The sequence below is a fragment of the Somniosus microcephalus genome, chromosome 4, assembly GCF_052327205.1.
Source record: "Somniosus microcephalus isolate GS21.2 chromosome 4, FLI_Smic_1.0, whole genome shotgun sequence".
Taxonomy (NCBI): Eukaryota; Metazoa; Chordata; class Chondrichthyes; order Squaliformes; family Somniosidae; genus Somniosus; species Somniosus microcephalus.
In genome coordinates, this window is record NC_140990.1 from 53,934,058 (window position 1) to 53,946,707 (window position 12,650).

Sequence of the window (12,650 nt, forward strand, 5' to 3'; positions counted from 1 at the left end):
ACCAGATAATCTATCTTTTTGTGATGTTAATTGAGGGATATACATTGGGGATAATTCCCCTGCTCTTTCCCACATTATAACAGTGACTACACTCCAAAAGTACCTCGTTGGTTGTAAAGCACTTCAAGACGTCTGCTGGTCATGAAAGCACTGTATAATGCAATCCTATCTTTCTCAAAATAGTGTCATGGGATCTTTTACATCCACCTGAGAGAGCAGGCAGGGCCTCAGTTTAATGTCTCATCCGAAAGAAGCAACCTCCGACAATGCAGCACTCCCTCAGCACTGCACTGGAGTGTCAGCCTAGATTTTTGTGCTCAAGTCTCTGGGCTGAGACTTGAACCCACAACTTTCTGACTCAGAGGCGAGAGTGCTACCCACTGAGCCACAGCTGACACTAAAGAACAAGCAGTTCTGATGAAAGGTCATTGACCTGAAACGTTAACTCTGTTTCTGTCTCCACAGATGCTGCCTGACCTGCTGAGTATTTCCAGCATTTTCTGTTTTTATTAAAGAAACGAGGGCGTGATTGCTGACAGGAAGAATGTTGGGTCGTCCTGCGCATGCGCACCTCCCTGGCGGCTGAGGTGAAACTCCAACTCACCCCTCCCTGAGCCGCGCACGTGTACCAGATGTTGCAGCTCCGCATGCGTGCCCGGTGTTCCAACCGCGGGGTTTCGTGCGCTGAGAATGCACGTTGCGGACCGATTGGGACGGGCGATTGTGGAGCAGGAGGTAGAGCGCGGGGGCAATGAGCACATGCGCGGGACTCAGAGTCAACAGAGCGCTTTCTGCAGTGCCGGGGCTTGTGGGTATTACAGCCGTCATTACTGCTGATCCTTTCAACCAACCTGTGCAGCAGCTGGAGCCTGAAAATCAGCTTCACTGCCCCTAGGTTCGGAAAGAGGAAAATTAAACAACAGTTTGTCTATGATCCTTTTCTGATCTCAATTTACAGGGTTATAGAAGTGGAGCAGTTACAGGCAGGAAGCTCAGACCAAACATCACGTCAAGATTTGACAGAGTCACTCGATTCATCCGGACCTGAATATCATCGGCCTTTGCACATGGAAGGAGAAAGCAGCGATCGCAGCGATGACAAACCGCACACGTGTTCGGTGTGTGGACGTGGATTCAGCTGATCGCCTGACCTGGTGAGACACATGCACCGTCACACCAGGGAGAAAGTGGGTAAAGGTGGGGACGGCGGGAAGGGATTCAGTTTCCCGCCTGCATTGGAAGTTCAACGACGCAGTCACACCAGGGACAGTCCGTTCACCTGCTCCGTGTGTGGAAAGGGATTTGTTTGTTCATCCCACCTGCAAACACACCAGCGAGTTCACACTGGGGAGAGACCATTTCAATGTTCTGACTGTGGGAAGAGCTTTAAAAGCCCCCAGGATCTGAAGGGACACCAGCTTGTTCACACTGATGAGAGACCGTTTCAGTGTCCTAACTGTGGGAAGAGCTTTAAAAGCCCCGGGGAACCGAAGCATCACCAGCGAGTTCACACTGATGAGAGGCCGTTTCAGTGTCCTGACTGTGGGAAGAGCTTTAAAAGCGCCGGGGATCTGAAGCATCACCAGCGAGTTCACACTGGGGAGAGACCGTTTAACTGTTCTGACAGTGGGAAGAGCTTTAAAAGCCCCCAGGATCTGAAGGAACACCAGCGAGCTCACACTGGGGAGAGACCATTGAACTGTTCTGACTGTGGGAAAAGCTTTAAAAGCCCCGGGGAGCTGAAGGGGCACCAGTGAGTTCACACTAACGAGAGACCCTTTAAATGTTCTGAGTGTGGGAAGAGTTTTAAAAGCCCCCGGGAGCTCAAGCAACACCAGCGAGTTCACACTGGGGAGAGGCCGTTCATCTGCTCTGAATGTGGGAAGGGATTCACTGTGTCATCCACCCTCCTGTCACACCAGCTTGTTCACACTGATGAGAGACCTTTTAAATGTTCTGACTGTGGGAAGAGATTTAAAAGCCCCTGGGAGCTGAAGAGACACCAACACCTACACACTGAGGAGAGGCTGTTCACCTGCTCCGTGTGTGGGAAGGGATTCGCTCAGCTCTCCAACCTGCTGGCACATCAGCGAGTTCACACTGGAGAGGGAGAATTCACCTGCTCCATGTGTGGGAAGGGATTCACTGTGTCATCCACCCTCCTGTCACACCAGCTTGTTCACACTGACGAGAGACCCTTTAAATGTTCTGACTGTGGGAAGAGATTTAAAAGCTCCCGGGAGCTGAAGAGAATCCAACACCTACACACTGGGGAGAGGCTGTTCACCTGCTCTGTGTGTGGGAAGGAATTCATTCAGTCATCCAACCTGCTGGTACACCAGCTTGTTCACACTGTTGAGAGACCGTTTAATTGTTCTGACTGTGAAAAGATCTTTATAAGCTCCAGGGATCTAAAGCGACACCAGCTTGTTCACACTGATGAGAGACCATTTCAGTGTCCTAACTGTGGGAAGAGCTTTAAAAGCTCCAGGGAACTGAAGCATCACCAGCGAGTTCACACTGATGAGAGACCCTTTAAATGTTCTGACTGTGGGAAGAGTTTTAAAAGCTTCGGGGAGATGAAGACACATTAGCTACTCCACACTGGGGAGAGACCGTTCACCTGCTCCATGTGTGGGAAGGGATTCACTCAGACATCCCACCTCCTGTCACACCAGCTTGTTCACACTGGAGACAGACCATTCACCTGCTCTGTGTGTGGGAAGGGATTCACTCATTCATCCACCCTCCTGTCACACAAGCTTGTTCACACTGATGAGAGACCCTTTAAATGTTCTGACTGTGGGAAGAGCTTTATAAGCTCTAAGAACCTTAAGGGACACCAGCATCTTCACACTGATCATAGAATCTAACAGCACAGAAGGAGGTGATTTGGCCCATCGTGTCTGTGCCGGCTCTTTGAAAGAGCTGTCCAATTTAGTCCCAAACCCCAGCTTTGTCCCCAGAACTCTGCAAAATAGTCCTCTTCAAGGACATGTCCAATTACTGTTTGAAAGTTCCTGTGGAACCTGATTCTAGCATTCTTTCAGATGGTGCATTCCAGATCTTAACAACCCTCTGTGTGAAAACAATTCTCTTCATTTCCCTCTAGTTCTTTTAGCAACTATTTTAAATCTGTGACCTTTGGTTACTGACCCACTTGCCAGAGTGAACAGTTTCTCCCTACTTGCTCGATCAAAACCCCCTCATCATTTTGAACACCTCTATTAGGTCTCCTTTTAACCTTCTCTAAGGGGAACAATCCCAGCTTCTCCAATCTCTCCACATAACTGAAGTCCCTCATCCCTGGTACCATCCTGGTCAACCTCCTCTGTACCCTCTCCAAGGCCTTGACATCCTTCCTAAAGTGTGGTGCCCAGAACTGTACACAAGACTCCAGCTGAGGCCAAAACCCTGCAGCTGTACAAAACCCTGGTTAGACCACACCTGGAGTACTGTGAGCAGTTCTGGGCACCACACCTTAGGAAGGATATATTGGCCTTGGAGGGAGTGCAGCGTAGGTTTACCAGAATGATACCCGGACTTCAAGGGTTAAGTTACGAGGAGAGATTACACAAATTAGGGTTGTATTCCCTGGAATTTAGAAGGTTAAGGTGTGATCTGATCGAAGTTTTCAGGATATTAAGGTGAACAGATAGGGTAGATAGAGAGAAACTATTTCCGCTGGTTGGGGATTCTAGGACTGGGGGCATAGTCTAAAAATTAGAGCCAGACCTTTCAGGAGTGAAATTAGGAAACACTTCTACACACAAAGAGTGGTAGAAGTTTGGAACTCTCTTCCGCAAACGGCAACTGATGCGAGATCAATTGTTAATTTTAAATCTGAGATTGATAGGTTTTTGTTACCCAAAGGTATTAAGGGATATGGGCCAAAGGCGGGTGTATGGAGTTAGGTCACAGATCAGCCATGATCTCACTGAATGGCGGAACAGGCTCGAGGGGCTGAATGGCCTCCTCCTGTCCTATGTTCCTAACTAGTGATTTGCAAAGGTTTAGTGTAACTTCCTTGTTTTTTTATTCAATGGCCCTATTTACAAAGCCAAGTATCCCATACGCTTTCTGAACTGCCTCACCAACTTGCCGTGGCACTTTCAAAGATTTGTGAATATGGACCCCCAGGTCCCTCTGCTCTTGCACCCCCTCAAAATAGTCCCATTTAGATTATACGGCCTCTCCCTGTTGTTTCTCCCAAACTGCATCACTTCACACTTATCCTCATTTAATTTCATCTGCCTTGTGTCTGCTCATTTCACAGTCTGTCTCTGTCCTCCTGAAGTCTGCTACTATTATGCTCACTATGTCCTACGTTGCCAAGTTTTGTATCATCCGTAAACTGCGAACTTGTACACCTATACCCAAGTCCAGGTCAGTTATATATAACAAGAAAAGCAGTGGTCCTAATCCCGACCCCTGGGGGAACCCACTGCATACTTCCCTCCAGTCAGAAAAACATCCCTCAGCACTGCTCACTGCCTCCTCTCCCTTAGCCAATTATACCCAAATTACCATCAGCCCTTTAATTCCCTGTGCTTCTGTTTTCCGAGTAAGTCTCTTATGTGGTACTTTATCAAATGCCTTTAGAAAGTCCGTATGTACAACATCTACTGCACTACCTTCATCAACCCTCTGTTACTTCATCAGAGAACTCAATCAGTTTAGTCAGACACGATTTACCTTTAACAAATCCATACTGGCTGCCCCTTATTAACCCATGCTTCTCCAAGTGAGAATTAATTTTGTCCTTGACAATGGTCTCTAGTCGTTCACCCACCACTGACATTAGACTGATTGGCCTGTAGTTACCAGGTTTATCCCTCTCCCCTTTTTTAAACAGGGGTGTAACATTTGCAATCCTCCAGTCTTCTGGCACCACTCCCATATATCTGAGGGAGATTGAAAGATTGTGGTCAGAGCTTCTGTTATCTCCACCCTAGCTTCCCTCAGCAATCTAGGATGCATCGCATCTGGACCGGGTGACTTGTTAACTTTGAGTGATGACAACCTATTTAGCACCTCCTTTCTATCCATTTTTATCCAATTTCTCTACTCCCCCCTCCTCTACTGCGACATTAACTTCATCCTCTTCTTTTGTGAAGACAGATGCTAAGTACTCATTCAGTACCTCAGCCACGCCCTCTGCCTCCGTATGATGAGCTCCTATTTGGTCACTAATCGGCCCCACCATTCCTTTAACTATCCTTTTACTTTTCATATGTTTATAGAAGATTTTTAAGTTCTCTTTTATGTTACCGGTTGATCTTTTTTCATATTGTCTCTTTGCCCTTCTTATACCCTGTTTCAATTTCCCCGCACTCTCTGTATTCTCCTGGTTTTTGACTGTATTCTGTACCTGACATTTGTTGTAAACCTCCTTTTTCTGTTTTATTCTAACCTCGATATCCTTTGTCATCGGGAGCTCTGGCTTTGGATGCCCCATCTTTCCTCCTTATGGGAATATGCTTGGTTTGTACCCGAACTATCTCAGCCTTGAAGGCCTGCCATTGGTCATTCACTGTTTTCCTGGACAACCTTTGTTTCCAGTCCACCTGTGCTCGATCCTTTCTCACATCACTGAAATTGGCTCTCTTCCAGCTGGGTATTTTCACCATTAATTTTTCTTTGTCCTTTTCCATAACTACTTTAAACCTAGTGGCCTAGAAATTGGGTTTTGGCGCAGCGACGGCTTTAGCGCCGGAAGTTAGTGCCGGAGCTAAGTCGCGCTGGGCGGGCCAAAAATTCAATAGTTCTGCGCCCAAACGGCTGCCGGCACTGCTGAGAGCTGTTTGCGCCTGAAAACTGGCGCTACGCGCTGAATATCGGCGATATTCCGGCGCTGCGGCGCCCGCTGCGGTGCGGCAGGTTCGGGAAGTGCAGGCCTCCTCCTTCACTTAAGCAGGAGCTGCCTGCACCCGGCCGCGGCCCGCGAAAATCTTTTTAAAAATGAGCCCGGCACCTCGGACAAGTGCCGGGCTTGCTTCTGTTCCGGGGGGGGGGGGGGGAAGTCCGGGGAGGGAGCTGCGGCCAGGCGGCCGGCGGGAAAGCGGCCGGCCGCCGTGGGGCCTTTAATGCGCCGGCGCAAAGTCATGTAAGACTCTGTTGCCAGAGTCTTAGTTGCGGCTGCCACGGGCGAGGCGGCCGCAACTGAATTTCGGCGCTGGGGCCCGTCGGCATGGCAACCGGGACGCTGCGCACACCGATGACGTCATCGGTGCCAGCGCAGCGCTACCGGTCTACCGCGGCGGAAGGGCCCCAGGCAATTTCGGCGCCGGCGCCAATTGCAGCGCTAGGCCCTCTAGCGCCGCAAAATCGGCGCTAAGGGCACTGAATTTCTAGGCCAATGATATTGTGAGCACTGTTAACCAGATCCCTCCTGCCCCAGATCTAATGAGAGACCCTTTAAATGTTCTGACTGCAAAGAGGTTTCAGAGTTCATCAAACCTGCTGAGTCACCAGCAAGTTCACACAGATCTTCAAAGAAAGGAAGATGTTTTAGAAAGGCTGGCGGCACAAAAGTTCGCAGCCATCTCAGAGTAGTGACCCTTTAATTACAATCTCGCGGAACAAGAAGAATCACTGTCCCTTTAACTACCACAAATCCCTGTGTGGAGGAGAGGGGGAGATACAGTTTGTCCCAGTAACTGTCGCAGAACAGAATTAGCGACCCTGTCCCATAAGGGCTTGACCCTCCCCCACTCCCTGCTTTTCCTCAAGTGTCTCATTCTTAAAATTCTCATCCTTGTTTTCAAATCCCTCCGTGGCCTCGCTCCTCCCTGTCTCTGTAATCTCTTCCAGCCCCACAACACCCCGAGATATCTGCGCTCCTCTAATTCTGGCCTCTTGAGCATCCCCGATTTTAATCGCCCCACCATTGGTGGCCGTGCCTTCAGCTGCCTGGGCCCTAAGCTCTGGAATTCCTTCCCTAAACCTCTCCATCTCTCTACCTCTCTCTCCTTCTTTAAGATGCTCCTTAAAACCTACCTCTTTGACCAAGCTTTTGGTCATCTGCTCGAATATCTCCTGATGTGGCTCGGTGTCAAATTTTGTTTTATAACGATCCTGTGAACAGCCTTGGGACATATTACTACATTAAAGGTGCTTTATAAATACAAGTGGTTGTTGTTGTTTCCTGAAACTAATAATAAATTCCCCAGAGGGAAAGAAACTTGTACTTTTACTCCCAAATATTAAAAAGTTTGTTCTACAGAAGCACGGGGTTTATCTACTTTTATTGATGAATTTAAAAAGTCTGTATTAAAACCTGAGCCAGTGTGTTGTGAGACAAAGAGCCTTGTGTCCAATAAGGGGAATAAAGGCCCACAGCCTCCCCTGGCCCCGGGCCCTGAACAAGGGCCTGGAGAAACTCGCTGTCCTGCGGATCAGACAATCAGCCGGCGCTAGTCCCGCCCCTCGGGCTCCCCGATTGGTTGGAGGACCCGCCGCCGGCTCGCTCCTCCAGCCCCGCCCCGCTCGCTCCCTATTGCTCGGAAGCTCCCGTCAATCAGGATGTGGGCCTGGGTCACGTGTCCCTCACCAACTTTACAAAGAAAGCCTCGCACGGTCGCTGGGCGGAGCTGCAGGTCGGCGGGAGCGGGGTCGGGAGATTAATAAACTGGAGCCAGGAATCTTGTGCTGCTGCTGTGCCAGAAGAGAGGGGAGGAGAGGAGAGGCCTCTCGCTCTGTGTCCAGGAGGAGAGACCACATCTGTTGCTGCTGCAGCTACTATTGGGGTGCTAGAGGAGAGAGATGAGAGACCAGGAGACCAGACCAGAGCTAACTGGTCTCCATTTCAGGAGAGGGAGAGAGGGGAGAAAAACAAACATCCTACATCTGTTCAGAAGGAGGGAGAGCCATTGGAAAACATCTACAGGTGGGTGTTTCATGGTGCACTCTCATAAAGACTTTGTATTTAAGTGGGGGGAGGAAAGAAGAAGGAGAAGAAAACATCTAGGGGTGTGTGTGAGCGTGTGTGGCTCTTGTAAAAACTAGCCACACACACCACTAGCAAACACCCCTCCCTATTGCTTGACCTGGGACAGCTGGAGCTGTCCAGGTGAAGTCATCATTTAATTATCACATCGTTCAGACCTGGTGGTGGACTGAGCCTGGGCATCTCCAGCTTTATTTTCCCAGGTGAAGACATCTTCTCCCCCCACAAGAAGACCAACAATAGAGACTTATTTTTCAGAGCGTGCACCCCTGCGAGCACCCACACACCATCTTGAGTGGAGACCCAGCCCCTGCAGCCTCCCTCCTTCCCACCCCCCTATCTCTCTCTCTGCCTCTCTCTAAAAGGCACCTCTTATCCATTAATTGCCCGTTGAGCAGAGGGGAGAAGGCCCCTCTCCCAATTTAATCAACAAGGGGAGAGGTGTGCCTTCACTTTTAAAGCTCCCTCTGCTCAGGGAAAAACTACCATTGAGGCCATTAAGATCACCAGGCCTGTGACTTGGGGTGGGTGTAGCCCTTTATAATAAGCACCCCATGATGGTGACCACATCATCGCCGGTGATGGGGCCAGCAAGGTCATACGCAAGTGTGGCAGCCACGGCCACGGCTGCTCCCGCTGCCCCGTCACCTTTCCGCCTTCTCACTAAAAAACACGGGGCGAAGAGCTACACTCACCCCAACATGAATATCGAGGCGTGCGTGAAGGCCATGGCTGGGGTTGTCGGCCCTTCAGCCATCGTCGCCGCCTCGAAAATGTACGGCAAGGCTGTGTTCTTCCTGGGGTCGGAGCGGGCGGTGTCCCTGGCCGTAACTAAGGGGCTCACCGTGGGCGGGACCTTCTTGCTGGTGGATCCTCTCGAGGCCACCATGCAGAGGATCCTTTTATCAAACGTCCCGCCCTTTGTTTCGGCTGAGTTCCTCCTCCCCCACCTACGTCAACTGGGGGAGGTGAGGTCGGGGATCACACCAATCCCGCTCGGATGCAGGGAGGCCAGCCTCCGGCATGTCTTCTCCTTCCGGTGCCAGCCTTTTGTTCAGCTGGCATGGGAGGAGGACACCGAGGGCACTTTTATTGCGTGCCACGAGGGGGCTGCCTACCGCGTCTTTTGGATGTCGGACGGTGTGCGGTGCCACACCGGTAAGGAGGTGGGGCATGTACGAAAGAACTGCCCCGCCTCCAAGGCCACCAGAACATCTGAGGCGGCCAAGGCTGGCGCCACCACCGCTCCTCCCCCCGATTCTGTCCGCGCGTCCTCAACACCTGATGCGCGGTCGACGTCGGAGGCCAATGCCATCACGGCCTCCGGCGGGGGGGGGGGGGAGAGCGTCCGCGTGAAGGGAAGGTGCAGAAGAAGATGAAGCACCTTAGGGCGGGTCCCCTCGGTGAGCACACAGGTACGGGCAATCTAGCGGAACTTACGCCCGCATACCTTGCGGTGGTGGCGGCGGAGTTTCAGAGTTTGGGGGGCCTCGTGCCCGGGCCCATGATCGCAACCGCTGAGGCGGGAGAATCAAGACCTGTGACCGGGCTCGGGCTCGAGGGACCCGAGCAACCCGCGCGACGGGAGGGAGTGGAGGAGGAGGCCCCGGTAGGTACGGAGGTCTCCCAGCCTTCGTGTCCCTCCATAACAAAAAGGAGGCGCGAGTCCCTGGGAGAAGAGGAGGACCACGAGAGACAATGTCCCTCCTCGCGGGGGGAATCGTCGCCCACCGTGGGTGCTGCGCCGCCCCCCCTACCGTTACTGACATCTCTGTTCGGCAGGAGTTGCCTGTCCCTCGGGAGGGTACGACAGATGAGTCTGTCCCGCCTGTGCCTCCCGAGAACAGGGAAGAGATGCTGCACATGGGGGGGACCGCGGATCTACCCGCGGAGGAAATAACACAAGAATCATTACATCTCGCCATGTCGGGCGCCCTGGAGACTGGGGTGGGCTAGGCCAGTGAGGCTGGGCTCGCCCAGGACAGTCCGGACCATTCCCAGGCACTGCTCGACGTGGCCGAGGAATGTATTCAAGCTCCCCAGTCCGCTGGGTTGGTGGCTGATGGTGGTGAGAGGGAAGGCCCCCTGACTCCGTCTCTGACGCTGGTGGTGGGGGTGTTGAGGGAAATGGGGATAGTGTTCTCCCCGGTTTCCCCGTGCACCCCGGTGCCTGGGGCAGAGGGGGGCCCAGAACCGCCTCCTGACCCGGCACCTCCGGAGGAGCCCAGGGAGGAATCCTCTGCCGCCGATCCTGGGGGTGGGATCGGGACAGAGGCGGGGCCGGCTGATGACGACCTCCCGGAGGAGGACCGGGACATGGCGGAGAGAACCGGGGACGAGTCAGACTCCATCGCCAGTGAGGCGGCGGATACCCTCGTGCCCCCCTCCAGGTCCCCCCTCATCCCTGTTGTGGAACTCTGGGACTTTCTGGCCGCGTGCCGGGGTCGCCCTGGCAAAATCCGGCTGGCCCTAGACAGATGGTCAGATCTTGCGCTGCTTGTCGGCTCCGTCCGTGCTGCTGTCAAATCCATGGGTGCGGACGAGAGCGCAGGGCCACGCGAGCAGCGTCGGATCAACAAGTTCCTTGCTGGGCTGCTGAGGGAGTGGCGGTCGACAAACGGCCGCTCTCCCTCCTCCCGTTAGGTTAAGCAGAGGTTGCACTATGCTCTTGTCATGAAGATAACCATAGCCAGCCTCAACATCAACGGCAGCAGAGATGCACGCCGTAGATTTAATAACTTCTCAATCCTCCGGGACGGGAGGTATGCGGTGTGCTTCCTGCAAGAAACCCACACCGTTCCGGAGGACGAGGCCACGTGGCTCCTGGAGTGGCAAGTGGGGGTCAGCATGAGTCACCTCTCCAACTATTCCAGCAGGGTGGCTATCTTGCTGGCCCCGCATTTTCAGCCGGAGATCTTGGGGGTCAGGGAGCACGTGCTGGGCCGCTTGCTCCAGGTCACTGTTCACCTGGGGGGCGTGCTGCTCCATCTAGTGAACGTGTACGCCCCGCGGCCGGTGCGCAGCAAGTGCGCTTCATTGAATAAGTGTCCGCTCTTCTGGGCTCCATCGATGTCGGCGAGTGCGTCATCCTCGGGGGGGATTTTAATTGTACCCTCGAGGCGAGGGACCGTTCAGGTCCCCCGTACAGCCTGGCGGCGATGGAAAAGTTAAGGGACCTGGTCGGGTGCTTCGACTTGGTGGACCTCTGGCGAAATCTCCATCCCGACTCCAGCGCCTTCACTTACGTGAGGTCTGGAGGAGGAAGGTCCAGAATCGAACGCCTTTACATTTCCTGGGCGTACGTCTCCTGCATTCCGGCGGCTTCCATGCGGCCGGCGCCGTGCATGGACCACCACCTGGTGTGGGCAGAGCTCGCTCCATTACTCGCGCCGGGGGGGATCCGCGTACTGGCATTTTAACAACCTGCTGCTGGAGGACGAGCGGTTCCGGGATTCATTTCGGCGGTTCTGGGCCAACTGGAGAAGGAAGCAGGGGGGCTTCCCCTCCTTGAGGCTATGGTGGGACGTGGACAAGGCTCGCGTCCGTCTCTTCTATCAGGAGTACGCGAGGCCGTCGACCAAGAGGCGGGAGGCCTAGGTCAGGTGGTTGGAGAGGGGGAGACATTGGCACAGTGGTTATGTCACTAGACTAGTAAGCCAAAGGCTCAGTCAAATGCTCTGAGGATATGGGTTCAAATCCCTCCACGGCAGCTGGTGGAATTTAAATTCAATTCAATTTAATTCTGGAATTAAATGTTAGTCTAAGTAATGGCGACCATGATACCATTGTTGATTGTTGCAAAAACCCATCTGGTTCACTAATATCCTTGACTTCATCCGTGAGACTGTGGCGTAAAGGTGGTGATGAGCGCCTCCGAATTCCATTGGCTCTCTGCAGCGAGAGTGCAAAACTCAATAGCCGAAGTAGTTTGTTAGATGCCACTCTCCCACTGACAGGATGATCAAGGACCCTTCTCATCTCCTCAGAGAAAAGTTGGTAGTTTGAACATGCCGGAGTTTGCTATTCCCAGACGGCCGTAGCCCAGGTAAGTGCTTTGCTGGTGAGTAGCAAAATGATGTAGGCTACTCGGGAACGGTCACTGGGAAATAATGAACCTTGTAGTTGGAAAGCCAGGGAACACTGGGTTAGAAAGCCTCGACATCCTCCTGGGTTACCGTCGTAGCGCTCGGGTGCAGGTAATCGGGGTTCTCTCAGAGGGGGAGGCAAAACCGGAGGAGCGGGTAACGGTGCTGGTGCAGCTTGGATCACCTGACTCTGGCTCTGATGGAAAGCAATGACGAGGGCCTCCAGCTGTTTCAGGCTTCGGGAGAATGACGTGGCGAGGCACCGCAGTTCGTCCAAGATCAGTTGTAGCTGTTCAAAGACTTGTCATAGCCATTGGTCCTTCTCTGCTGGGTCCATTGTTTGGCTCAGTCTTGCTGTGAGGAATGGAACTTGGTGAACCCAACTGCAAGAAGGCAAACTGAGGCAGAGGTTAGGTTGCAAAAACAAAGATAGACTTTACTTGAAATAAACAAAATAACAACAGCACAGATACAGGCTAGCAGGCCAGCAAGAGGAATCACAAGGCAGTGAAACTCAAGACTGAGCAAAGAACATAAACTAAGCACCACTTAAATAGTAGGCATCTAACCATGCACAGGTGAGTACAGTTAGGAATAAAGAAGGACACAATTAAGAG

At 52.6% G+C, this 12,650-nt stretch overlaps 2 pseudogenes; both read left to right on the top strand.

Moving 5' to 3' along the window:
- Nucleotides 1-12,650, top strand: part of LOC147118905 (uncharacterized) — a 115,452-nt pseudogene that overhangs the window by 44,740 nt on the left and 58,062 nt on the right.
- On the top strand, nucleotides 1,068-2,882 carry LOC147118906 (uncharacterized; annotated as a pseudogene).